The sequence below is a fragment of the Garra rufa genome, unplaced genomic scaffold (genome assembly GCF_049309525.1).
Source record: "Garra rufa unplaced genomic scaffold, GarRuf1.0 hap1_unplaced_013, whole genome shotgun sequence".
Taxonomy (NCBI): domain Eukaryota; kingdom Metazoa; phylum Chordata; class Actinopteri; order Cypriniformes; family Cyprinidae; genus Garra; species Garra rufa.
The window spans coordinates 137,501-162,500 of record NW_027394288.1 but is presented as its reverse complement, the minus strand read 5'-3'; the positions used below and the strand labels follow the sequence as shown (position 1 = coordinate 162,500).

General features: G+C 39.1%; 10 non-coding genes across 10 annotated transcripts; all 10 read left to right on the top strand.

Annotated features, from left to right (window-relative positions):
• Positions 1 to 9,490: 9,490 nt before the first annotated feature.
• On the top strand, positions 9,491 to 9,609 carry LOC141314989 (5S ribosomal RNA). The gene has a single exon (XR_012350533.1). It is a non-coding gene; the product is annotated as a 5S ribosomal RNA (ribosomal RNA).
• An 801-nt stretch (positions 9,610 to 10,410) lies between these two features.
• On the top strand, positions 10,411 to 10,529 carry LOC141314733 (5S ribosomal RNA). Its single transcript, XR_012350278.1, has one exon. It is a non-coding gene; the product is annotated as a 5S ribosomal RNA (ribosomal RNA).
• An 801-nt stretch (positions 10,530 to 11,330) lies between these two features.
• Positions 11,331 to 11,449, top strand: LOC141315121 (5S ribosomal RNA). The gene has a single exon (XR_012350663.1). It is a non-coding gene; the product is annotated as a 5S ribosomal RNA (ribosomal RNA).
• An 84-nt stretch (positions 11,450 to 11,533) lies between these two features.
• On the top strand, positions 11,534 to 11,652 carry LOC141314732 (5S ribosomal RNA). Its single transcript, XR_012350277.1, has one exon. It is a non-coding gene; the product is annotated as a 5S ribosomal RNA (ribosomal RNA).
• Positions 11,653 to 12,453: 801 nt separating this feature from the next.
• On the top strand, positions 12,454 to 12,572 carry LOC141315030 (5S ribosomal RNA). Its single transcript, XR_012350573.1, has one exon. It is a non-coding gene; the product is annotated as a 5S ribosomal RNA (ribosomal RNA).
• Positions 12,573 to 12,656: 84 nt separating this feature from the next.
• On the top strand, positions 12,657 to 12,775 carry LOC141314731 (5S ribosomal RNA). Its single transcript, XR_012350276.1, has one exon. It is a non-coding gene; the product is annotated as a 5S ribosomal RNA (ribosomal RNA).
• An 801-nt stretch (positions 12,776 to 13,576) lies between these two features.
• LOC141315143 (5S ribosomal RNA) lies at positions 13,577 to 13,695 on the top strand. The gene has a single exon (XR_012350685.1). It is a non-coding gene; the product is annotated as a 5S ribosomal RNA (ribosomal RNA).
• Positions 13,696 to 13,779: 84 nt separating this feature from the next.
• LOC141314730 (5S ribosomal RNA) lies at positions 13,780 to 13,898 on the top strand. The gene has a single exon (XR_012350275.1). It is a non-coding gene; the product is annotated as a 5S ribosomal RNA (ribosomal RNA).
• Positions 13,899 to 14,699: 801 nt separating this feature from the next.
• On the top strand, positions 14,700 to 14,818 carry LOC141314727 (5S ribosomal RNA). Its single transcript, XR_012350273.1, has one exon. It is a non-coding gene; the product is annotated as a 5S ribosomal RNA (ribosomal RNA).
• An 84-nt stretch (positions 14,819 to 14,902) lies between these two features.
• On the top strand, positions 14,903 to 15,021 carry LOC141315018 (5S ribosomal RNA). The gene has a single exon (XR_012350561.1). It is a non-coding gene; the product is annotated as a 5S ribosomal RNA (ribosomal RNA).
• The last annotated feature ends 9,979 nt before the right edge of the window (positions 15,022 to 25,000 follow it).

The following is a 25,000-nucleotide window of genomic DNA, read 5'->3' as shown; positions in this document are numbered from 1 at the left end:
CTTGAATGGCATATTTATGGGCCAAGTGGGCATGGGTTTGAACTGGGAATGCACATATGGGTCCTGCATAGAATTTTTATAGGCCAAGTGGGCATGGGTTTAAAATGGGAACACAAATATGGGTCCTGCATGACATATTTATGGGCCAAGTGGGCATGGGTTTGAACTGGGAATGCATATATGGGTCCTGCATGGCATATTTATGGACCAAGTGGGCATGGGTTTGATCTGGGAATGCATATATGGGTCCTGCATGGCATATTTATGGGCCAAGTGGGCATGGGTTTGATCTGGGAATGCATATATGGGTCCTGCATGGCATATTTATGGGCCAAGTGGGCATGGGTTTGAACTGGGAATGCACATATGGGTCTTGCATAGAATTTTTATAGGCCAAGTGGGCATGGGTTTGAACTGGGAACACAAATATGGGTCCTGCATGACATATTTATGGGCCAAGTGGGCATGGGTTTGATTTGGGAACGCATATATGGGTCTTGAATGGCATATTTATGGGCCAAGTGGGCATGGGTTTGATCTGGGAACGCATATATGGGTCTTGAATGGCATTTTTATGGGCCAAGTGGGCATAGGTTTGAACTGGGAATGCACATATGGGTCCTGCATAGAATTTTTATAGGCCAAGTGGGCATGGGTTTAAAATGGGAACACAAATATGGGTCCTGCATGACATATTTATGGGCCAAGTGGGCATGGGTTTGAACTGGGAATACATATATGGGTCCTGCATGACATATTTATGGGCCAAGTGGGCATGGGTTTGATCTGGGAATACATATATGGGTCCTGCATGACATATTTATGGGCCAAGTGGGCATGGGTTTGATCTGGGAATACATATATGGGTCCTGCATGACATATTTATGGGCCAAGTGGACATGGGTTTGAACTGGGAATACATATATGGGTCCTGCATGACATATTTATGGGCCAAGTGGGCATGGGTTTGAACTGGGAATACATATATGGGTCCTGCATGACATATTTATGGGCCAAGTGGGCATGGGTTTGATCTGGGAATACACATATGGGTCCTGTATGACATATTTATGGGCCAAGTGGGCATGGGTTTGATCTGGGAATACATATATGGGTCCTGCATGACATATTTATGGGCCAAGTGGACATGGGTTTGAACTGGGAATACATATATGGGTCCTGCATGACATATTTATGGGCCAAGTGGGCATGGATTTGATCTGGGAACGCATATATGGGTCTTGAATGGCATATTTATGGGCCAAGTGGGCATAGGTTTGATCTGGGAACACATATATGGGTCTTGAATGGCATGTTTATAAGCTAAGTTTGGTTTGAACTGCAATTTTACTAATTTACTAATTTTACAGAAAATAACTTTTTTACAGTAGTTTTCTGTGATTTCAAATTACATTCATAACTTAGTAATATTACTAATAGTGGTGGGCCGTTATTGGCGTTAACGTGCTGCGTTAACGTGAGACTCTTATCAGGCGATAAAAAGAATATCGCCTTTAATCTATTCTCAAAGTTGGGTTGGGAACTGGGTCTAAACTACGCAAGATATGATGACTTTCACCTTGATATTTTAGTGTGGATGACGTATACTTAGCCACTGTAGGAGGTGAGAACGAGTCTTCAACCTGTGTGTATGCCTACTGTGAGTGTGAAATGACCACATCAAACAAGACGTGCAAACATGGATGCACCTATGAAGCCGCCGGGTTTGCTTCAGGGCAGGTGCGTTGCTAGACCCTGCACGTGCCCCAGTAAAATCTCAAGTTTGAGTTATAATTTACTTTGATAATCCCAAAATAAAGACATTAAACTATATGCAACAACTGAATTGACGCTTCTAAAAGCAACGCAGTTTAATCGAAGACTATGCACACAGATATCCATGCCCGCACGCGTCTGTGTATTTAAGGGGAACGCGCACGTCGTGCAGCCTTTTGCGCAGAAGTACTTGGTTACACAAGTTTGTATAGTTAATTATGTTGTAAATGCAATTGTCAAGCAGTTTGTGATGCATTTTGGAAACAGGAGATGAGTGCCTGGTCTAATGTGCCACCTGGCTTGAGAAACCCATTCTCAAAGACTACCTTTTAGTCTTTGTCTTTGTCTTTATTTGGGTAGCACACATATTCGGATAGCCTTCAGCAGAATTCAAATTAGCCATTTTTATCTAGATTAATCTAGATTAATTTCAAAATTACAGTGAGATTAATCTAGATTTAAAAAAAATTATCTATGCCCACCACTAATTACTAACAATATCTGTAAACTTGACTGTTATTTTAGGTCCTATATCATTAAAGGCAAATTACATTTTTTTTCTTTTTTATACAGGAAAATTACTTTTACAGTATTTTTTTGTGTTATTTTAAATTGTTAAAAACTTTGTAAAATTACAAACAATATCTGTAAATTAACAACTTAACTATTATTTTAAGTATTATTCCATTAATGACAAATTACAGGAATTCTTTTTTTTTTTTTTTTGCAGTATTTTTTCTGTTTTCTTAAATTACTTACACATTGACATAAAATTACAAAAACAATCTGTAATTAAATAATGTAGCTCATTAAGGTTTATGTCTATACTAACAATTTAATGTTCTTTTTGTACACTGTGTTCCAAATTATTATGCAAATTGGATATAAGTGTCATAAACATAAAAAAAAAATAGTTTTTCAATTAAACTCATGGATGGTATTGTGTCTCATGGCTCTTTGGGTCACTGAAATGAATCTCAGACACCTGTGATAAATAGTTTGCCAAATGAGCACAATTAAAGGAAAATTACTTAAGAAGGATGTTCCACATTATTAAGCAGGTCACAGGTTTCAAGCAACATGGGGAAAGAAAAAAGAACTCTCTGCTGCCGAAAAGTGTCAAATAGTACAATGCCTTGGACAAGGTATGAAAACATTAGATATTTCACAAAAACTTAAGTGTGATCATTGTACTGTGCAGATTTGTGGCTGATTCAGAGCACAGACTGGTTTGTTCAGGAAAAGGCAGAATGAGGAAGGTTTCTGCCAGACAAATTCATCAGATTAAGAGAGCAGCTGCTAAAATGCCATTACAAAGTAGAAAACAGGTATTTGAAGCTGCTGGTGCCTCTGGAGTCCCGCGAACATCAAGGTGTAGGATCCTTCAGAGGCTTGCAGTTGAGCATAAACCTACTATTCGGCCACTCCTAACTAATGCTCACAAGCAGAAATGGTTGCAGTGGGCCCAGACATACATGAAGACTAATTTTCAAACAGTCTTGTTTACTGATGAGTGTCGTGCATCTTTGGATGGTCCAGATGGATGGAGTAGTGGATGGAACATGTCCCAACAAGGCTGCGACGTTAGAGGTGGCGTTTTGGGCCGGAATCATAGGGAGAGAGCTGGTAGGTTCCTTTAGGGTCCCTGAAGGTGTGAAAATGACCTCGGCAAAGTATGAAAATGAGAAACTCATTGTGTGGCCCCCATCCTCCCCTGACCTCAACCAGATTGAGAACCTTTGGAGCATCCTCAAGCAAAAGATCTATTAGGTTGAGAAGCAGTTCACATCAAAACAGCAGCTCTGGGAGGCTATTCTGACATCCTGCAAACATATTCAATCAGAAACTCTCCAAAAACTCACAAGTTCAATGGATGCAAGAATTGTGATAGTGATATCAAAGAAGGGGTCCTATGGTAAGATGTAACTTGCCCTGTTAGGATGTTTTTGATTGAAATAGCTTTTGATTTCAGTAAATATGACCACCTAATGCTGCAAATTCAGAAAATGCCAATTTTCAGTTCTTTACAACCTATAAAATGTTTTAACTCTGTTGTGAATAATAATTTGGAACAGTGCATTTTCAGTTTTTTATTTTTGAAATAAATACTGTTATCATTAGGAGTTTTTTTCAATAAAATTCAAATTATGCCCTATGGTTGATGACTTAAAAAATTATACTGACTGTCATTTGCATTGACTAATTATGAAAATCGGAGAAAGATATAATTTGCATAATAATTTGGAACACGGTGTAATTTGAAAGTAAATCTTATTAGTTTTTATTTAGATGTATTTTACATTAAAACTCTGTAATTCTAAAAAAGTAGAATATGTATAAAATAGAAAATCAGTCTTAAAATCCACAAATCATGTAACCATGCAATAAAAATGCATTTAATTTTTTTTTTTTTTATAAAGAAAAAAATAACCAATAAAGAATGAGTGTATAATTTATTTGCATTAGTCGTGTCAAAAAGCAATACCACAGTAGTCCAAATGACAATACGTTTGCAGTCCTCTCTGGTGGAATATACAGTAGGATGATAATTTAGTGTGGGAAGCAGTGCATAATTCAAGTTGTTAAATGCTGAAAAAGCTATAGCGAATTCACTATAGCTCAGTTGACGCGCTTTCTAATTGCAATCTATGACGGTACTGGCGACAGCCAATGAGCGTTTGATTATCGCTGCCTTTGATTATTCTGGCCAATGACTAGTAGGGAGCCGTTTCCCGGTTAAATTTGAATATGCTGATCGGCTTCTGTTGCAGTCTGTTTCGGTCGTTCTTCTAGCAACGACTTTCACGTGGATTATTTTACGTCTGACTGTTTAATTCATATTTTGAGCGAGTTTTGGTTGTGGGATGAAGATTGAGAACAAACAAACTCGAATATGGACTTTTACCAGCAGCTGAAGATCATGCAAACTGCAAAAGGTACCTTTTACTATTATATAAAGTTCTATAGACTGTTACACTAGTTACATTAAGGTACTGAAGTGATATACTAATCGCGATTACATATTTTAGTATCCTACCAGTGTGTGTTACTGTGTTTTGTTAGTATTAACTAATACTGTTAGCTGCGGCTAGGCGGTAACATTATATTTATGTCTTGCCGAACATATGTAGTGAAAGAAATCTGCAGCTCACTTGAATAGTCAAATACAGACAGTTTACTTAAGATGTAATTGACCTAAATACAGTCACTAATGTTTTGATTCAAGATTAACAAACCAGGTTAGGCGTCAGTTACTGGATCTGTGCATTTTCTTCTTAAAGTTACAGTATAATTAAGCTTAACGTTACCAGTCGGTCTTAATTATAATCAAACAACAAAATACTAAAGAGAAAATCATTAAATGTACTTAACTTGCCTTTGTATTAGTCCTATTGTTTGTAACTACTTTGATCGTATGTTGAATGCAATACAATATTATAAATAACTATACTGTGATGATGTATTACTATTGTGAAATAATATGGTCATATCGTGCACCCATGCTAGTTTTAAGATCAAACTCACAAAATGTGACAGAACTTCAAAATGAGTAACCTAAGAACACTGTTATGTGAACTCATCTGACAGAGAGAGGACCTGAGTGAAAGCATGATCATTGGACTCCATGGAGAAGAATACTAGATGTAAACCAGGATTTTGGATCAGCTGTGCAGATTTGGTATGGAGCCGGTGAGTACATTTTCGCAAGCCCATGTCTGTCAGTAAGTAGATAATGTCTTATCAAACAAATTAATTTTAATTTAATTGATTGCTTGTGTGTGTGTTTCCCCTTATGATCCAGAAGTTTTGGGAATGAAAATCTTCTACTACATGATCTTCAGAGGAAGTAAGTATTCATTTTACATTAAGACACACTAACATTAATTTATTTTTAAAGGAAAGTTTGTAGTATTTTTCTTCAGTTTTTTGTTTTAAATTTGTTTTTGTTTTGTTTTTTACCCCCAGCTGATTCAGCTGATTCCTGGCCATTTGGAGGAGGACTGCTCTTTATCTGGTGTGTCTGTCACTTCTGGTGCAGAGTCATGGACCTTTTGTTGTATGTTTTGGTTATACTTATTCTCACACTACATTAATTATCAGAGCTACAGTGGTGCCCAAAATTATTAGAACACTAGTATTTAAACTACCTTAACTAATGGTTTAAACTTATTTATTTCATTTGCTATAGTGTGTCAGTATGAAATATCAGTTTACATTTCCAAGCGTTCTTTTTGCCATTAATTATAATAATCAGTGACACAATAAGTATGAAAACAAACAATGCTTGACACAGAGGTCTAATCTCATCATTTAAATCCAGAAGAACTGTGGCAACATCTCCAAGATGCTTAAAGAAACCTACCAGCAAAGCAGTACTGTTAAAAGTTTTAAGCACTTGTGTACAAATTCTGTAAAATGAGAACGTTGATAAAAATGTCATAAATGTTTTCTTTATCAATTAACTTCTTTTAACTAAATTAAATCAACATTTGGTGTGACCATCATCTTGTGTTTAAAGCAGCTTTTGCACTTGGTGCACTTGCGGATAGTTTTTCAGGTTTGCAGGTGGGTCTCTTGAAGCATCTTGGAGACGTTGCCACAGTTCTTCTAGATTTAATCTGTCTCAGTTCTGTGCAGAATGGATGATGATAAGATCAGATCTCTGTTTGGAGCACTGGCTGTTGTCAAACAAAAATCTTACTAGATTATTACATTTAATGGCAAAATTAATGTTTAGAAATATAAAATAAATTACCCATTGAAACACTACAGCAAAAGATAGACATGACTGAATTAAAATCATTTTTAGCTGGTAAAAATACTAGTGTTCTAATAATTTTGGACACCACTTTATGGAGCCCATGGGAGTCAGTAGAATATTGTGGATTAAAATAAAATGATGTGGATGAAATAGAAATGCATTTTCAGTTAAATTTCATCTCGGAGCTCTAAATAACTGGTAATGAAAAATTCAATAATCTAAATTTACATCTGAAACTAATAAAATTGTTAATCTTGACAATTTTGTAGATGTATTGGTTTTGTATTTATTCAGTTTTAAAGGACTAGTTCAATTCTGGCACAAATATTTCCTGCTGATAATTTACTCACCCATGTGTCATTCAAGATGCTTGTGTCTGTCTCTTTTTCTGTCAAAAAGGTTTTTGAGGGAAAACATTCCAGGATTTTTCTCCATATTTAAATGGGAGCCAAGGGGTTGAAGGTCCAAATTTAATTGTCAATGCAGCTTCAAAGGGCTCTACATCATCCCACCCAAGGAATAAGGGTCACTGGGAACTTGTAAAGCCCTTTGAAAGCTGTATTGAAATTTTGAAACCTTTATCCTTGACCTTAATCCCACTGAAGTCCACTATATGGAGAAAAATCCTGAAATCTACTCCTCAAAAACTTGACTTTCTTTTCGACTTAAAGGTGCAATGTGTAATATTTAAGATTATCTCTAGACAGAAATGCAATATAATATAGATAACTATGTTTTCAGGGGTGTATAAAGACCTTACGTAATGAGCCATTATGTTTTTATTAACTTAGAATTATCAGTTTATATCTACATACACCGCGGGTCCCCTCACATGAAAGCCGACATTATGTTTCTACAGTAGCCCTGAACGGACAAACTGCTCTACAGATCGCGTTTCATCACTGTTGTTCAAGCGAAAAAACACTGACACAATGATGAACAAGTAACAGTAATATTCACAATAACATCGTTTTATTGAATTATCAAGTAAATCTAATTCCCTAATTTATAAAAGAAACTTCATTATTCTTTGCTGTCTAAAACGATGACAGCTTAATCCCGTGTCGGCTGCCGTAGCTTCTGTGAAGGGAGGGGTGAGCGGTGGACTAAACCGTTGGTTGCAATTCATAGCCTTACTGCTAGATGCCGCAAAAAATCTACACACTGCACCTTTAAAGAAAGAAAGATATGAACATCTTGGATTACATGGGGGTGAGTGAATTATCAGGAAATATTTTCTAATAGTTTTAAGGTAAACATGTATTTAATTAAACGTTTTAATGAAACTGTCCCATGTTCTTTTAATTTAATTGTGCTGTATTTCTTAAAAAATAGCTGAAATGTAAAATGTAAATTTTATATGGCATTTGTACAGACTTTGTATTGCAGACTGTTTTTTGTCTTTTAAATAAAAATGTTAATTGTCCACCTTGAGCATGCTTTGACACTTTATTGAAGTTTTTTTTTTTGTAATTATTTGGGGGGGGGGGGGGGGGTGCTGCCGGGGCGTCCGGGTGTGTGACTAGGGCGTGGATTCCGGCACATCCCGGGGGGGGCGTCTGGGGCGGCCTGGACCTCCTGGGCGTTGGCTGGCCCCCATGTGGATCCCGGGTGCAAACCCACTTTAAACCCCTTTGGGCAGGTGGGGCCCAAATGGGTCTGTCATGAATTGCCCGATTAAGACCCACATAAGACCCTTACAGATCCCACTTAAAACCCACCTGGGCATCCACGGCGTGCCCCCATGTGGATACCAGGTGCAAGCCCACTTTATAACCCCTACAGACTGGTGGGCCCCAAATGGGTCTGACATGTATTGCCCGGTTAAGACCCACATAAGACCCTTACAGATCCCACTTAAAACCCATCTGGGCATCCACGGCTAGCCCCCATGTGGATTCCGGGTGCAAGCCCACTTTAAACCCCTACAGACTGGTGGGCCCCAAATGGGTCTGACATGTATTGCCCGGTTAAGACCCACATAAGACCCTTACAGATCCCACTTAAAACCCACCTGGGCATCCACGGCTGGCCCCCATGTGGATCCCGGGTGCAAGCCCACTTTAAACCCCTACAGACTGGTGGGCCCCAAAGGGGTCTGACATGTATTGCCCGGTTAAGACCCACACAAGACCCTTACAAATCCCACTTAAAACCCATCTGGGCATCCACGGCTGGCCCCCATGTGGATCCCGGGTGCAAGCCCACTTTAAACCCCTACAGACTGGTGGGCCCCAAATGGGTCTGACATGTATTGCCCGGTTAAGACCCACATAAGACCCTTACAGATCCCACTTAAAACCCATCTGGGCATCCACGGCTGGCCCCCATGTGGATCCCGGGTGCAATCCCACTCTTTGTGCAGGTGGGGCCCAAGTGGGTTTGGCATGAATTGCCCAATTAAGACCCATGCAGTACCCTTACAGGTCCCACTTAGTAAGTCTGGGCTTCCACAACTGGCCCCAATGTAAATCCCGGGTGCAAGCCCATAATGGGGCCCACATTTGCCGCCCATGAAGCCCTCATCTGGGCCCCACATGTCATTGCTGGCTGGGCTGTTTTTAGGGTATGGACAAATGAACTGTATTCTTTTAACAGAGTTGACCTGTTTTTAGGGTATGGACAAATGAACTGTATTCTTTTAACAGAGTTTACCTAGTTTTATCGTGTTGTTTTAAAGTCTTTTATGTGAACCTTGTAAATACACCAAATCTATTTAAACCAATTTTCTTTTATGTCTCATTCTTTTAACCACTAGTCATCTCTCACAGTTAAATCTGACCCCATTTTAGTCTTGTAACTCGGCTGATAAGGCCGATTGTTACACTTTTATGGGAGACCGCCTGGGAATACCAGGTGCTGTAAGCTTTTGCCTTTTCTTCAATATTTATATAATATGCTGGCTTTTACGGAGGCTGATCTTTAAATAGCCCACTTTTTGGAGCAGCCCTCGCTTATGGCTATACCGCGCTGAGAGCGCCCGATCTCGTCTGATCTCGGAAGCTAAGCAGCGTCGGGCCTGGTTAGTACTTGGATGGGAGACCGCCTGGGAATACCAGGTGCTGTAAGCTTTTGCCTTTTCTTCACTATTTATATAATATGCTGGCTTTTAGAAAGACGTGTTTTACCGCTCTATTTATTACAATCATTTACATGTATTATAGAGTTTTAAGTGTTTTACATGTTTTTTAGGCCATTTTATTACTCTTAACATTTTAAGTGTATGTGTCTTTAATAAATGGATGGTTGGCCTGTCATGTGACTAGACACATGACAGGAAGCAGGAAGTACAACTGTATAAGAGAGCAGCATGACAAACAAAGGACAGTCACCAAACTGTTGGATTGAGGAGTTGCTAATTTTAGAGCTCACCTTTCCATTCACCACCTGCAAACTTTGGATTACACTTTCTGTGGATTGTATATACACTGGTGGACACTCACATTGGACTTATCAACACACTGGGGTTCTTGGACTGTTTTTAGGGTATGGACAAATGAACTGTATTCTTTTAACAGAGTTTACCTGTTTTTAGGGTATGGACAAATGAACTGTATTCTTTTAACAGAGTTTACCTAGTTTTATCGTGTTGTTTTAAAGTCTTTTATGTGAACCTTGTAAATACACCAAATCTATTTAAACCAATTTTCTTTTATGTCTCATTCTTTTAACCACTAGTCATCTCTCACAGTTAAATCTGACCCCATTTTAGTCTTGTAACTCGGCTGATAAGGCCGATTGTTACACTTTTATGGGAGACCGCCTGGGAATACCAGGTGCTGTAAGCTTTTGCCTTTTCTTCACTATTTATATAATATGCTGGCTTTTACGGAGGCTGATCTTTAAATAGCCCACTTTTTGGAGCAGTCCTCGCTTATGGCCATACCGCGCTGAGAGCGCCCGATCTCGTCTGATCTCGGAAGCTAAGCAGCGTCGGGCCTGGTTAGTACTTGGATGGGAGACCGCCTGGGAATACCAGGTGCTGTAAGCTTTTGCCTTTTCTTCACTATTTATATAATATGCTGGCTTTTAGAAAGACTTGTTTTACCGCTCTATTTATTACAATCATTTACATGTATTATAGAGTTTTAAGTGTTTTACATGTTTTTTAGGCCATTTTATTACTCTTAACATTTTAAGTGTATGTGTCTTTAATAAATGGATGGTTGGCCTGTCATGTGACTAGACACATGACAGGAAGCAGGAAGTACAACTGTATAAGAGAGCAGCATGACAAACAAAGGACAGTCACCAAACTGTTGGATTGAGGAGTTGCTAATTTTAGAGCTCACCTTTCCATTCACCACCTGCAAACTTTGGATTACACTTTCTGTGGATTGTATATACACTGGTGGACACTCACATTGGACTTATCAACACACTGGGGTTCTTGGACTGTTTTTAGGGTATGGACAAATGAACTGTATTCTTTTAACAGAGTTTACCTGTTTTTAGGGTATGGACAAATGAACTGTATTCTTTTAACAGAGTTTACCTAGTTTTATCGTGTTGTTTTAAAGTCTTTTATGTGAACCTTGTAAATACACCAAATCTATTTAAACCAATTTTCTTTTATGTCTCATTCTTTTAACCACTAGTCATCTCTCACAGTTAAATCTGACCCCATTTTAGTCTTGTAACTCGGCTGATAAGGCCGATTGTTACACTTTTATGGGAGACCGCCTGGGAATACCAGGTGCTGTAAGCTTTTGCCTTTTCTTCACTATTTATATAATATGCTGGCTTTTACGGAGGCTGATCTTTAAATAGCCCACTTTTTGGAGCAGCCCTCGCTTATGGCCATACCGCGCTGAGAGCGCCCAATCTCGTCTGATCTCGGAAGCTAAGCAGCGTCGGGCCTGGTTAGTACTTGGATGGGAGACCGCCTGGGAATACCAGGTGCTGTAAGCTTTTGCCTTTTCTTCACTATTTATATAATATGCTGGCTTTTACGGAGGCTGATCTTTAAATAGCCCACTTTTTGGAGCAGCCCTCGCTTATGGCCATACCGCGCTGAGAGCGCCCGATCTCGTCTGATCTCGGAAGCTAAGCAGCGTCGGGCCTGGTTAGTACTTGGATGGGAGACCGCCTGGGAATACCAGGTGCTGTAAGCTTTTGCCTTTTCTTCACTATTTATATAATATGCTGGCTTTTAGAAAGACTTGTTTTACCGCTCTATTTATTACAATCATTTACATGTATTATAGAGTTTTAAGTGTTTTACATGTTTTTTAGGCCATTTTATTACTCTTAACATTTTAAGTGTATGTGTCTTTAATAAATGGATGGTTGGCCTGTCATGTGACTAGACACATGACAGGAAGCAGGAAGTACAACTGTATAAGAGAGCAGCATGACAAACAAAGGACAGTCACCAAACTGTTGGATTGAGGAGTTGCTAATTTTAGAGCTCACCTTTCCATTCACCACCTGCAAACTTTGGATTACACTTTCTGTGGATTGTATATACACTGGTGGACACTCACATTGGACTTATCAACACACTGGGGTTCTTGGACTGTTTTTAGGGTATGGACAAATGAACTGTATTCTTTTAACAGAGTTTACCTGTTTTTAGGGTATGGACAAATGAACTGTATTCTTTTAACAGAGTTTACCTAGTTTTATCGTGTTGTTTTAAAGTCTTTTATGTGAACCTTGTAAATACACCAAATCTATTTAAACCAATTTTCTTTTATGTCTCATTCTTTTAACCACTAGTCATCTCTCACAGTTAAATCTGACCCCATTTTAGTCTTGTAACTCGGCTGATAAGGCCGATTGTTACACTTTTATGGGAGACCGCCTGGGAATACCAGGTGCTGTAAGCTTTTGCCTTTTCTTCACTATTTATATAATATGCTTGCTTTTACGGAGGCTGATCTTTAAATAGCCCACTTTTTGGAGCAGCCCTCGCTTATGGCCATACCGCGCTGAGAGCGCCCGATCTCGTCTGATCTCGGAAGCTAAGCAGCGTCGGGCCTGGTTAGTACTTGGATGGTAGACCGCCTGGGAATACCAGGTGCTGTAAGCTTTTGCCTTTTCTTCACTATTTATATAATATGCTGGCTTTTACGGTGGCTGATCTTTAAATAGCCCACTTTTTGGAGCAGCCCTCGCTTATGGCCATACCGCGCTGAGAGCGCCCGATCTCGTCTGATCTCGGAAGCTAAGCAGCGTCGGGCCTGGTTAGTACTTGGATGGGAGACCGCCTGGGAATACCAGGTGCTGTAAGCTTTTGCCTTTTCTTCACTATTTATATAATATGCTGGCTTTTAGAAAGACTTGTTTTACCGCTCTATTTATTACAATCATTTACATGTATTATAGAGTTTTAAGTGTTTTACATGTTTTTTAGGCCATTTTATTACTCTTAACATTTTAAGTGTATGTGTCTTTAATAAATGGATGGTTGGCCTGTCATGTGACTAGACACATGACAGGAAGCAGGAAGTACAACTGTATAAGAGAGCAGCATGACAAACAAAGGACAGTCACCAAACTGTTGGATTGAGGAGTTGCTAATTTTAGAGCTCACCTTTCCATTCACCACCTGCAAACTTTGGATTACACTTTCTGTGGATTGTATATACACTGGTGGACACTCACATTGGACTTATCAACACACTGGGGTTCTTGGACTGTTTTTAGGGTATGGACAAATGAACTGTATTCTTTTAACAGAGTTTACCTGTTTTTAGGGTATGGACAAATGAACTGTATTCTTTTAACAGAGTTTACCTAGTTTTATCGTGTTGTTTTAAAGTCTTTTATGTGAACCTTGTAAATACACCAAATCTATTTAAACCAATTTTCTTTTATGTCTCATTCTTTTAACCACTAGTCATCTCTCACAGTTAAATCTGACCCCATTTTAGTCTTGTAACTCGGCTGATAAGGCCGATTGTTACACTTTTATGGGAGACCGCCTGGGAATACCAGGTGCTGTAAGCTTTTGCCTTTTCTTCACTATTTATATAATATGCTGGCTTTTACGGAGGCTGATCTTTAAATAGCCCACTTTTTGGAGCAGCCCTCGCTTATGGCCATACAGCGCTGAGAGCGCCCGATCTCGTCTGATCTCGGAAGCTAAGCAGCGTCGGGCCTGGTTAGTACTTGGATGGGAGACCGCCTGGGAATACCAGGTGCTGTAAGCTTTTGCCTTTTCTTCACTATTTATATAATATGCTGGCTTTTACGGAGGCTGATCTTTAAATAGCCCACTTTTTGGAGCAGCCCTCGCTTATGGCCATACCGCGCTGAGAGCGCCCGATCTCGTCTGATCTCGGAAGCTAAGCAGCGTCGGGCCTGGTTAGTACTTGGATGGGAGACCGCCTGGGAATACCAGGTGCTGTAAGCTTTTGCCTTTTCTTCACTATTTATATAATATGCTGGCTTTTAGAAAGACGTGTTTTACCGCTCTATTTATTACAATCATTTACATCTATTATAGAGTTTTAAGTGTTTTACATGTTTTTTAGGCCATTTTATTACTCTTAACATTTTAAGTGTATGTGTCTTTAATAAATGGATGGTTGGCCTGTCATATGACTAGACACATGACAGGAAGCAGGAAGTACAACTGTATAAGAGAGCAGCATGACAAACAAAGGACAGTCACCAAACTGTTGGATTGAGGAGTTGCTAATTTTAGAGCTCACCTTTCCATTCACCACCTGCAAACTTTGGATTACACTTTCTGTGGATTGTATATACACTGGTGGACACTCACATTGGACTTATCAACACACTGGGGTTCTTGGACTGTTTTTAGGGTATGGACAAATGAACTGTATTCTTTTAACAGAGTTTACCTGTTTTTAGGGTATGGACAAATGAACTGTATTCTTTTAACAGAGTTTACCTAGTTTTATCGTGTTGTTTTAAAGTCTTTTATGTGAACCTTGTAAATACACCAAATCTATTTAAACCAATTTTCTTTTATGTCTCATTCTTTTAACCACTAGTCATCTCTCACAGTTAAATCTGACCCCATTTTAGTCTTGTAACTCGGCTGATAAGGCCGATTGTTACACTTTTATGGGAGACCGCCTGGGAATACCAGGTGCTGTAAGCTTTTGCCTTTTCTTCACTATTTATATAATATGCTGGCTTTTACGGAGGCTGATCTTTAAATAGCCCACTTTTTGGAGCAGCCCTCGCTTATGGCCATACCGCGCTGAGAGCGCCCGATCTCGTCTGATCTCGGAAGCTAAGCAGCGTCGGGCCTGGTTAGTACTTGGATGGGAGACCGCCTGGGAATACCAGGTGCTGTAAGCTTTTGCCTTTTCTTCACTATTTATATAATATGCTGGCTTTTACGGAGGCTGATCTTTAAATAGCCCACTTTTTGGAGCAGCCCTCGCTTATGGCCATACCGCGCTGAGAGCGCCCGATCTCGTCTGATCTCGGAAGCTAAGCAGCGTCGGGCCTGGTTAGTACTTTGATGGGAAACCGCCTGGGAATACCAGGTGCTGTAAGCTTTTGCCTTTTCTTCACTATTTATATAATATGCTGGCTTTTAGAAAGACTTGTTTTACCGCTCTATTTATTACAATCATTTACATGTATTATAGAGTTTTAAGTGTTTTACATGTTTTTTAGGCCATTTTATTACTCTTAACATTTTAAGTGTATGTGTCTTTAATAAATGGATGGTTGGCCTGTCATGTGACTAGACACATGACAGGAAGCAGGAAGTACAACTGTATAAGAGAGCAGCATGACAAACAAAGGACAGTCACCAAACTGTTGGATTGAGGAGTTGCTAATTTTAGAGCTCACCTTTCCATTCACCACCTGCAAACTTTGGATTACACTTTCTGTGGATTGTATATACACTGGTGGACACTCACATTGGACTTATCAACACACTGGGGTTCTTGGACTCCCAGCCAGCAATGACTTGTGGGGCCCAGCTGGGTTAACTACGGGTTCCATGGGAACTGTGTGGGCATGGGCTTTGGCTGGGTGAAATCAGCGGGTCCCATGTAGGTTTTGTAGTATGAGTCCCACATAGGAAGCCCATATGAGCTGATTACATGGGTCACATAAGGGACAGGCATGGGCCAAGTGGGCATGGGTTTGATCTGGGAACACATATATGGGTCTTGCATGACATATTTATGGGCCAAGTGGGCATGGGTTTTATCTGGGAACGCATATATGGGTCCTGCATGGCATATTTATGGGCCAAGTGGGCATGGGTTTGATCTGGGAACGCATATATAGGTCTTGAATGGCATATTTATGGGCCAAGTGGGCATGGGTTTGATCTGGGAATACATATATGGGTCCTGCATGGCATAATTATGGGCCAAGTGGGCATGGGTTTGATCTGGGAATACATATATGGGTCCTGCATGACATATTTATGGGCCAAGTGGGCATGGGTTTGATCTGGGAATACATATATGGGTCCTGCATGACATATTTATGGGCCAAGTGGGCATGGGTTTGAACTGGGAATGCACATATGGGTCCTGCATGACATATTTATGGGCCAAGTGGGCATGGGTTTGATCTGGGAATACATATATGGGTCCTGCATGACATATTTATGGGCCAAGTGGGCATGGGTTTGAACTGGGAATGCACATATGGGTCCTGCATGACATATTTATGGGCCAAGTGGGCATGGGTTTGAACTGGGAATGCATATATGGGTCCTGCATGGCATATTTATGGGCCAAGTGGGCATGGGTTTGAACTGGGGATGCACATATGGGTCCTGCATGACATATTTATGGGCCAAGTGGGCATGGGTTTGATCTGGGAATACATATATGGGTCCTGCATGACATATTTATGGGCCAAGTGGGCATGGGTTTGATCTGGGAACGCATATATGGGTCTTGAATGGCATATTTATGGGCCAAGTGGGCATGGGTTTGATCTGGGAATACATATATGGGTCCTGCATGACATATTTATGGGCCAAGTGGACATGGGTTTGATCTGGGAACGCATATATGGGTCTTGAATGGCATATTTATGGGCCAAGTGGGCATGGGTTTGAACTGGGAATGCACATATGGGTCCTGCATAGAATTTTTATAGGCCAAGTGGGCATGGGTTTAAAATGGGAACACAAATATGGGTCCTGCATGACATATTTATGGGCCAAGTGGGCATGGGTTTGAACTGGGAATGCATATATGGGTCCTGCATGGCATATTTATGGACCAAGTGGGCATGGGTTTGATCTGGGAATGCATATATGGGTCCTGCATGGCATATTTATGGGCCAAGTGGGCATGGGTTTGATCTGGGAATGCATATATGGGTCCTGCATGGCATATTTATGGGCCAAGTGGGCATGGGTTTGAACTGGGAATGCACATATGGGTCTTGCATAGAATTTTTATAGGCCAAGTGGGCATGGGTTTGAACTGGGAACACAAATATGGGTCCTGCATGACATATTTATGGGCCAAGTGGGCATGGGTTTGATTTGGGAACGCATATATGGGTCTTGAATGGCATATTTATGGGCCAAGTGGGCATGGGTTTGATCTGGGAACGCATATATGGGTCTTGAATGGCATTTTTATGGGCCAAGTGGGCATAGGTTTGAACTGGGAATGCACATATGGGTCCTGCATAGAATTTTTATAGGCCAAGTGGGCATGGGTTTAAAATGGGAACACAAATATGGGTCCTGCATGACATATTTATGGGCCAAGTGGGCATGGGTTTGAACTGGGAATACATATATGGGTCCTGCATGACATATTTATGGGCCAAGTGGGCATGGGTTTGATCTGGGAATACATATATGGGTCCTGCATGACATATTTATGGGCCAAGTGGGCATGGGTTTGATCTGGGAATACATATATGGGTCCTGCATGACATATTTATGGGCCAAGTGGACATGGGTTTGAACTGGGAATACATATATGGGTCCTGCATGACATATTTATGGGCCAAGTGGGCATGGGTTTGAACTGGGAATACATATATGGGTCCTGCATGACATATTTATGGGCCAAGTGGGCATGGGTTTGATCTGGGAATACACATATGGGTCCTGTATGACATATTTATGGGCCAAGTGGGCATGGGTTTGATCTGGGAATACATATATGGGTCCTGCATGACATATTTATGGGCCAAGTGGACATGGGTTTGAACTGGGAATACATATATGGGTCCTGCATGACATATTTATGGGCCAAGTGGGCATGGATTTGATCTGGGAACGCATATATGGGTCTTGAATGGCATATTTATGGGCCAAGTGGGCATAGGTTTGATCTGGGAACACATATATGGGTCTTGAATGGCATGTTTATAAGCTAAGTTTGGTTTGAACTGCAATTTTACTAATTTACTAATTTTACAGAAAATAACTTTTTTACAGTAGTTTTCTGTGATTTCAAATTACATTCATAACTTAGTAATATTACTAATAGTGGTGGGCCGTTATTGGCGTTAACGTGCTGCGTTAACGTGAGACTCTTATCAGGCGATAAAAAGAATATCGCCTTTAATCTATTCTCAAAGTTGGGTTGGGAACTGGGTCTAAACTACGCAAGATATGATGACTTTCACCTTGATATTTTAGTGTGGATGACGTATACTTAGCCACTGTAGGAGGTGAGAACGAGTCTTCAACCTGTGTGTATGCCTACTGTGAGTGTGAAATGACCACATCAAACAAGACGTGCAAACATGGATGCACCTATGAAGCCGCCGGGTTTGCTTCAGGGCAGGTGCGTTGCTAGACCCTGCACGTGCCCCAGTAAAATCTCAAGTTTGAGTTATAATTTACTTTGATAATCCCAAAATAAAGACATTAAACTATATGCAACAACTGAATTGACGCTTCTAAAAGCAACGCAGTTTAATCGAAGACTATGCACACAGATATCCATGCCCGCACGCGTCTGTGTATTTAAGGGGAACGCGCACGTCGTGCAGCCTTTTGCGCAGAAGTACTTGGTTACACAAGTTTGTATAGTTAATTATGTTGTAAATGCAATTGTCAAGCAGTTTGTGATGCATTTTGGAAACAGGAGATGAGTGCCTGGTCTAATGTGCCACCTGGCTTGAGAAACCCATTCTCAAAGACTACCTTTTAGTCTTTGTCTTTGTCTTTATTTGGGTAGCACACATATTCGGATAGCCTTCAGCAGAATTCAAATTAGCCATTTTTATCTAGATTAATCTAGATTAATTTCAAAATTACAGTGAGATTAATCTAGATTTAAAAAAAATTATCTATGCCCACCACTAATTACTAACAATATCTGTAAACTTGACTGTTATTTTAGGTCCTATATCATTAAAGGCAAATTACATTTTTTTTCTTTTTTATACAGGAAAATTACTTTTACAGTATTTTTTTGTGTTATTTTAAATTGTTAAAAACTTTGTAAAATTACAAACAATATCTGTAAATTAACAACTTAACTATTATTTTAAGTATTATTCCATTAATGACAAATTACAGGAATTCTTTTTTTTTTTTTTTTGCAGTATTTTTTCTGTTTTCTTAAATTACTTACACATTGACATAAAATTACAAAAACAATCTGTAATTAAATAATGTAGCTCATTAAGGTTTATGTCTATACTAACAATTTAATGTTCTTTTTGTACACTGTGTTCCAAATTATTATGCAAATTGGATATAAGTGTCATAAACATAAAAAAAAAATAGTTTTTCAATTAAACTCATGGATGGTATTGTGTCTCATGGCTCTTTGGGTCACTGAAATGAATCTCAGACACCTGTGATAAATAGTTTGCCAAATGAGCACAATTAAAGGAAAATTACTTAAGAAGGATGTTCCACATTATTAAGCAGGTCACAGGTTTCAAGCAACATGGGGAAAGAAAAAAGAACTCTCTGCTGCCGAAAAGTGTCAAATAGTACAATGCCTTGGACAAGGTATGAAAACATTAGATATTTCACAAAAACTTAAGTGTGATCATTGTACTGTGCAGATTTGTGGCTGATTCAGAGCACAGACTGGTTTGTTCAGGAAAAGGCAGAATGAGGAAGGTTTCTGCCAGACAAATTCATCAGATTAAGAGAGCAGCTGCTAAAATGCCATTACAAAGTAGAAAACAGGTATTTGAAGCTGCTGGTGCCTCTGGAGTCCCGCGAACATCAAGGTGTAGGATCCTTCAGAGGCTTGCAGTTGAGCATAAACCTACTATTCGGCCACTCCTAACTAATGCTCACAAGCAGAAATGGTTGCAGTGGGCCCAGACATACATGAAGACTAATTTTCAAACAGTCTTGTTTACTGATGAGTGTCGTGCATCTTTGGATGGTCCAGATGGATGGAGTAGTGGATGGAACATGTCCCAACAAGGCTGCGACGTTAGAGGTGGCGTTTTGGGCCGGAATCATAGGGAGAGAGCTGGTAGGTTCCTTTAGGGTCCCTGAAGGTGTGAAAATGACCTCGGCAAAGTATGAAAATGAGAAACTCATTGTGTGGCCCCCATCCTCCCCTGACCTCAACCAGATTGAGAACCTTTGGAGCATCCTCAAGCAAAAGATCTATTAGGTTGAGAAGCAGTTCACATCAAAACAGCAGCTCTGGGAGGCTATTCTGACATCCTGCAAACATATTCAATCAGAAACTCTCCAAAAACTCACAAGTTCAATGGATGCAAGAATTGTGATAGTGATATCAAAGAAGGGGTCCTATGGTAAGATGTAACTTGCCCTGTTAGGATGTTTTTGATTGAAATAGCTTTTGATTTCAGTAAATATGACCACCTAATGCTGCAAATTCAGAAAATGCCAATTTTCAGTTCTTTACAACCTATAAAATGTTTTAACTCTGTTGTGAATAATAATTTGGAACAGTGCATTTTCAGTTTTTTATTTTTGAAATAAATACTGTTATCATTAGGAGTTTTTTTCAATAAAATTCAAATTATGCCCTATGGTTGATGACTTAAAAAATTATACTGACTGTCATTTGCATTGACTAATTATGAAAATCGGAGAAAGATATAATTTGCATAATAATTTGGAACACGGTGTAATTTGAAAGTAAATCTTATTAGTTTTTATTTAGATGTATTTTACATTAAAACTCTGTAATTCTAAAAAAGTAGAATATGTATAAAATAGAAAATCAGTCTTAAAATCCACAAATCATGTAACCATGCAATAAAAATGCATTTAATTTTTTTTTTTTTTATAAAGAAAAAAATAACCAATAAAGAATGAGTGTATAATTTATTTGCATTAGTCGTGTCAAAAAGCAATACCACAGTAGTCCAAATGACAATACGTTTGCAGTCCTCTCTGGTGGAATATACAGTAGGATGATAATTTAGTGTGGGAAGCAGTGCATAATTCAAGTTGTTAAATGCTGAAAAAGCTATAGCGAATTCACTATAGCTCAGTTGACGCGCTTTCTAATTGCAATCTATGACGGTACTGGCGACAGCCAATGAGCGTTTGATTATCGCTGCCTTTGATTATTCTGGCCAATGACTAGTAGGGAGCCGTTTCCCGGTTAAATTTGAATATGCTGATCGGCTTCTGTTGCAGTCTGTTTCGGTCGTTCTTCTAGCAACGACTTTCACGTGGATTATTTTACGTCTGACTGTTTAATTCATATTTTGAGCGAGTTTTGGTTGTGGGATGAAGATTGAGAACAAACAAACTCGAATATGGACTTTTACCAGCAGCTGAAGATCATGCAAACTGCAAAAGGTACCTTTTACTATTATATAAAGTTCTATAGACTGTTACACTAGTTACATTAAGGTACTGAAGTGATATACTAATCGCGATTACATATTTTAGTATCCTACCAGTGTGTGTTACTGTGTTTTGTTAGTATTAACTAATACTGTTAGCTGCGGCTAGGCGGTAACATTATATTTATGTCTTGCCGAACATATGTAGTGAAAGAAATCTGCAGCTCACTTGAATAGTCAAATACAGACAGTTTACTTAAGATGTAATTGACCTAAATACAGTCACTAATGTTTTGATTCAAGATTAACAAACCAGGTTAGGCGTCAGTTACTGGATCTGTGCATTTTCTTCTTAAAGTTACAGTATAATTAAGCTTAACGTTACCAGTCGGTCTTAATTATAATCAAACAACAAAATACTAAAGAGAAAATCATTAAATGTACTTAACTTGCCTTTGTATTAGTCCTATTGTTTGTAACTACTTTGATCGTATGTTGAATGCAATACAATATTATAAATAACTATACTGTGATGATGTATTACTATTGTGAAATAATATGGTCATATCGTGCACCCATGCTAGTTTTAAGATCAAACTCACAAAATGTGACAGAACTTCAAAATGAGTAACCTAAGAACACTGTTATGTGAACTCATCTGACAGAGAGAGGACCTGAGTGAAAGCATGATCATTGGACTCCATGGAGAAGAATACTAGATGTAAACCAGGATTTTGGATCAGCTGTGCAGATTTGGTATGGAGCCGGTGAGTACATTTTCGCAAGCCCATGTCTGTCAGTAAGTAGATAATGTCTTATCAAACAAATTAATTTTAATTTAATTGATTGCTTGTGTGTGTGTTTCCCCTTATGATCCAGAAGTTTTGGGAATGAAAATCTTCTACTACATGATCTTCAGAGGAAGTAAGTATTCATTTTACATTAAGACACACTAACATTAATTTATTTTTAAAGGAAAGTTTGTAGTATTTTTCTTCAGTTTTTTGTTTTAAATTTGTTTTTGTTTTGTTTTTTACCCCCAGCTGATTCAGCTGATTCCTGGCCATTTGGAGGAGGACTGCTCTTTATCGGGTGTGTCTGTCACTTCTGGTGCAGAGTCATGGACCTTTTGTTGTATGTTTTGGTTATACTTATTCTCACACTACATTAATTATCAGAGCTACAGTGGTGCCCAAAATTATTAGAACACTAGTATTTAAACTACCTTAACTAATGGTTTAAACTTATTTATTTCATTTGCTATAGTGTGTCAGTATGAAATATCAGTTTACATTTCCAAGCGTTCTTTTTGCCATTAATTATAATAATCAGTGACACAATAAGTATGAAAACAAACAATGCTTGACACAGAGGTCTAATCTCATCATTTAAATCCAGAAGAACTGTGGCAACATCTCCAAGATGCTTAAAGAAACCTACCAGCAAAGCAGTACTGTTAAAAGTTTTAAGCACTTGTGTACAAATTCTGTAAAATGAGAACGTTGATAAAAATGTCATAAATGTTTTCTTTATCAATTAACTTCTTTTAACTAAATTAAATCAACATTTGGTGTGACCATCATCTTGTGTTTAAAGCAGCTTTTGCACTTGGTGCACTTGCGGATAGTTTTTCAGGTTTGCAGGTGGGTCTCTTGAAGCATCTTGGAGACGTTGCCACAGTTCTTCTAGATTTAATCTGTCTCAGTTCTGTGCAGAATGGATGATGATAAGATCAGATCTCTGTTTGGAGCACTGGCTGTTGTCAAACAAAAATCTTACTAGATTATTACATTTAATGGCAAAATTAATGTTTAGAAATATAAAATAAATTACCCATTGAAACACTACAGCAAAAGATAGACATGACTGAATTAAAATCATTTTTAGCTGGTAAAAATACTAGTGTTCTAATAATTTTGGACACCACTTTATGGAGCCCATGGGAGTCAGTAGAATATTGTGGATTAAAATAAAATGATGTGGATGAAATAGAAATGCATTTTCAGTTAAATTTCATCTCGGAGCTCTAAATAACTGGTAATGAAAAATTCAATAATCTAAATTTACATCTGAAACTAATAAAATTGTTAATCTTGACAATTTTGTAGATGTATTGGTTTTGTATTTATTCAGTTTTAAAGGACTAGTTCAATTCTGGCACAAATATTTCCTGCTGATAATTTACTCACCCATGTGTCATTCAAGATGCTTGTGTCTGTCTCTTTTTCTGTCAAAAAGGTTTTTGAGGGAAAACATTCCAGGATTTTTCTCCATATTTAAATGGGAGCCAAGGGGTTGAAGGTCCAAATTTAATTGTCAATGCAGCTTCAAAGGGCTCTACATCATCCCACCCAAGGAATAAGGGTCACTGGGAACTTGTAAAGCCCTTTGAAAGCTGTATTGAAATTTTGAAACCTTTATCCTTGACCTTAATCCCACTGAAGTCCACTATATGGAGAAAAATCCTGAAATCTACTCCTCAAAAACTTGACTTTCTTTTCGACTTAAAGGTGCAATGTGTAATATTTAAGATTATCTCTAGACAGAAATGCAATATAATATAGATAACTATGTTTTCAGGGGTGTATAAAGACCTTACGTAATGAGCCATTATGTTTTTATTAACTTAGAATTATCAGTTTATATCTACATACACCGCGGGTCCCCTCACATGAAAGCCGACATTATGTTTCTACAGTAGCCCTGAACGGACAAACTGCTCTACAGATCGCGTTTCATCACTGTTGTTCAAGCGAAAAAACACTGACACAATGATGAACAAGTAACAGTAATATTCACAATAACATCGTTTTATTGAATTATCAAGTAAATCTAATTCCCTAATTTATAAAAGAAACTTCATTATTCTTTGCTGTCTAAAACGATGACAGCTTAATCCCGTGTCGGCTGCCGTAGCTTCTGTGAAGGGAGGGGTGAGCGGTGGACTAAACCGTTGGTTGCAATTCATAGCCTTACTGCTAGATGCCGCAAAAAATCTACACACTGCACCTTTAAAGAAAGAAAGATATGAACATCTTGGATTACATGGGGGTGAGTGAATTATCAGGAAATATTTTCTAATAGTTTTAAGGTAAACATGTATTTAATTAAACGTTTTAATGAAACTGTCCCATGTTCTTTTAATTTAATTGTGCTGTATTTCTTAAAAAATAGCTGAAATGTAAAATGTAAATTTTATATGGCATTTGTACAGACTTTGTATTGCAGACTGTTTTTTGTCTTTTAAATAAAAATGTTAATTGTCCACCTTGAGCATGCTTTGACACTTTATTGAAGTTTTTTTTTTTGTAATTATTTGGGGGGGGGGGGGGGGGTGCTGCCGGGGCGTCCGGGTGTGTGACTAGGGCGTGGATTCCGGCACATCCCGGGGGGGGCGTCTGGGGCGGCCTGGACCTCCTGGGCGTTGGCTGGCCCCCATGTGGATCCCGGGTGCAAACCCACTTTAAACCCCTTTGGGCAGGTGGGGCCCAAATGGGTCTGTCATGAATTGCCCGATTAAGACCCACATAAGACCCTTACAGATCCCACTTAAAACCCACCTGGGCATCCACGGCGTGCCCCCATGTGGATACCAGGTGCAAGCCCACTTTATAACCCCTACAGACTGGTGGGCCCCAAATGGGTCTGACATGTATTGCCCGGTTAAGACCCACATAAGACCCTTACAGATCCCACTTAAAACCCATCTGGGCATCCACGGCTAGCCCCCATGTGGATTCCGGGTGCAAGCCCACTTTAAACCCCTACAGACTGGTGGGCCCCAAA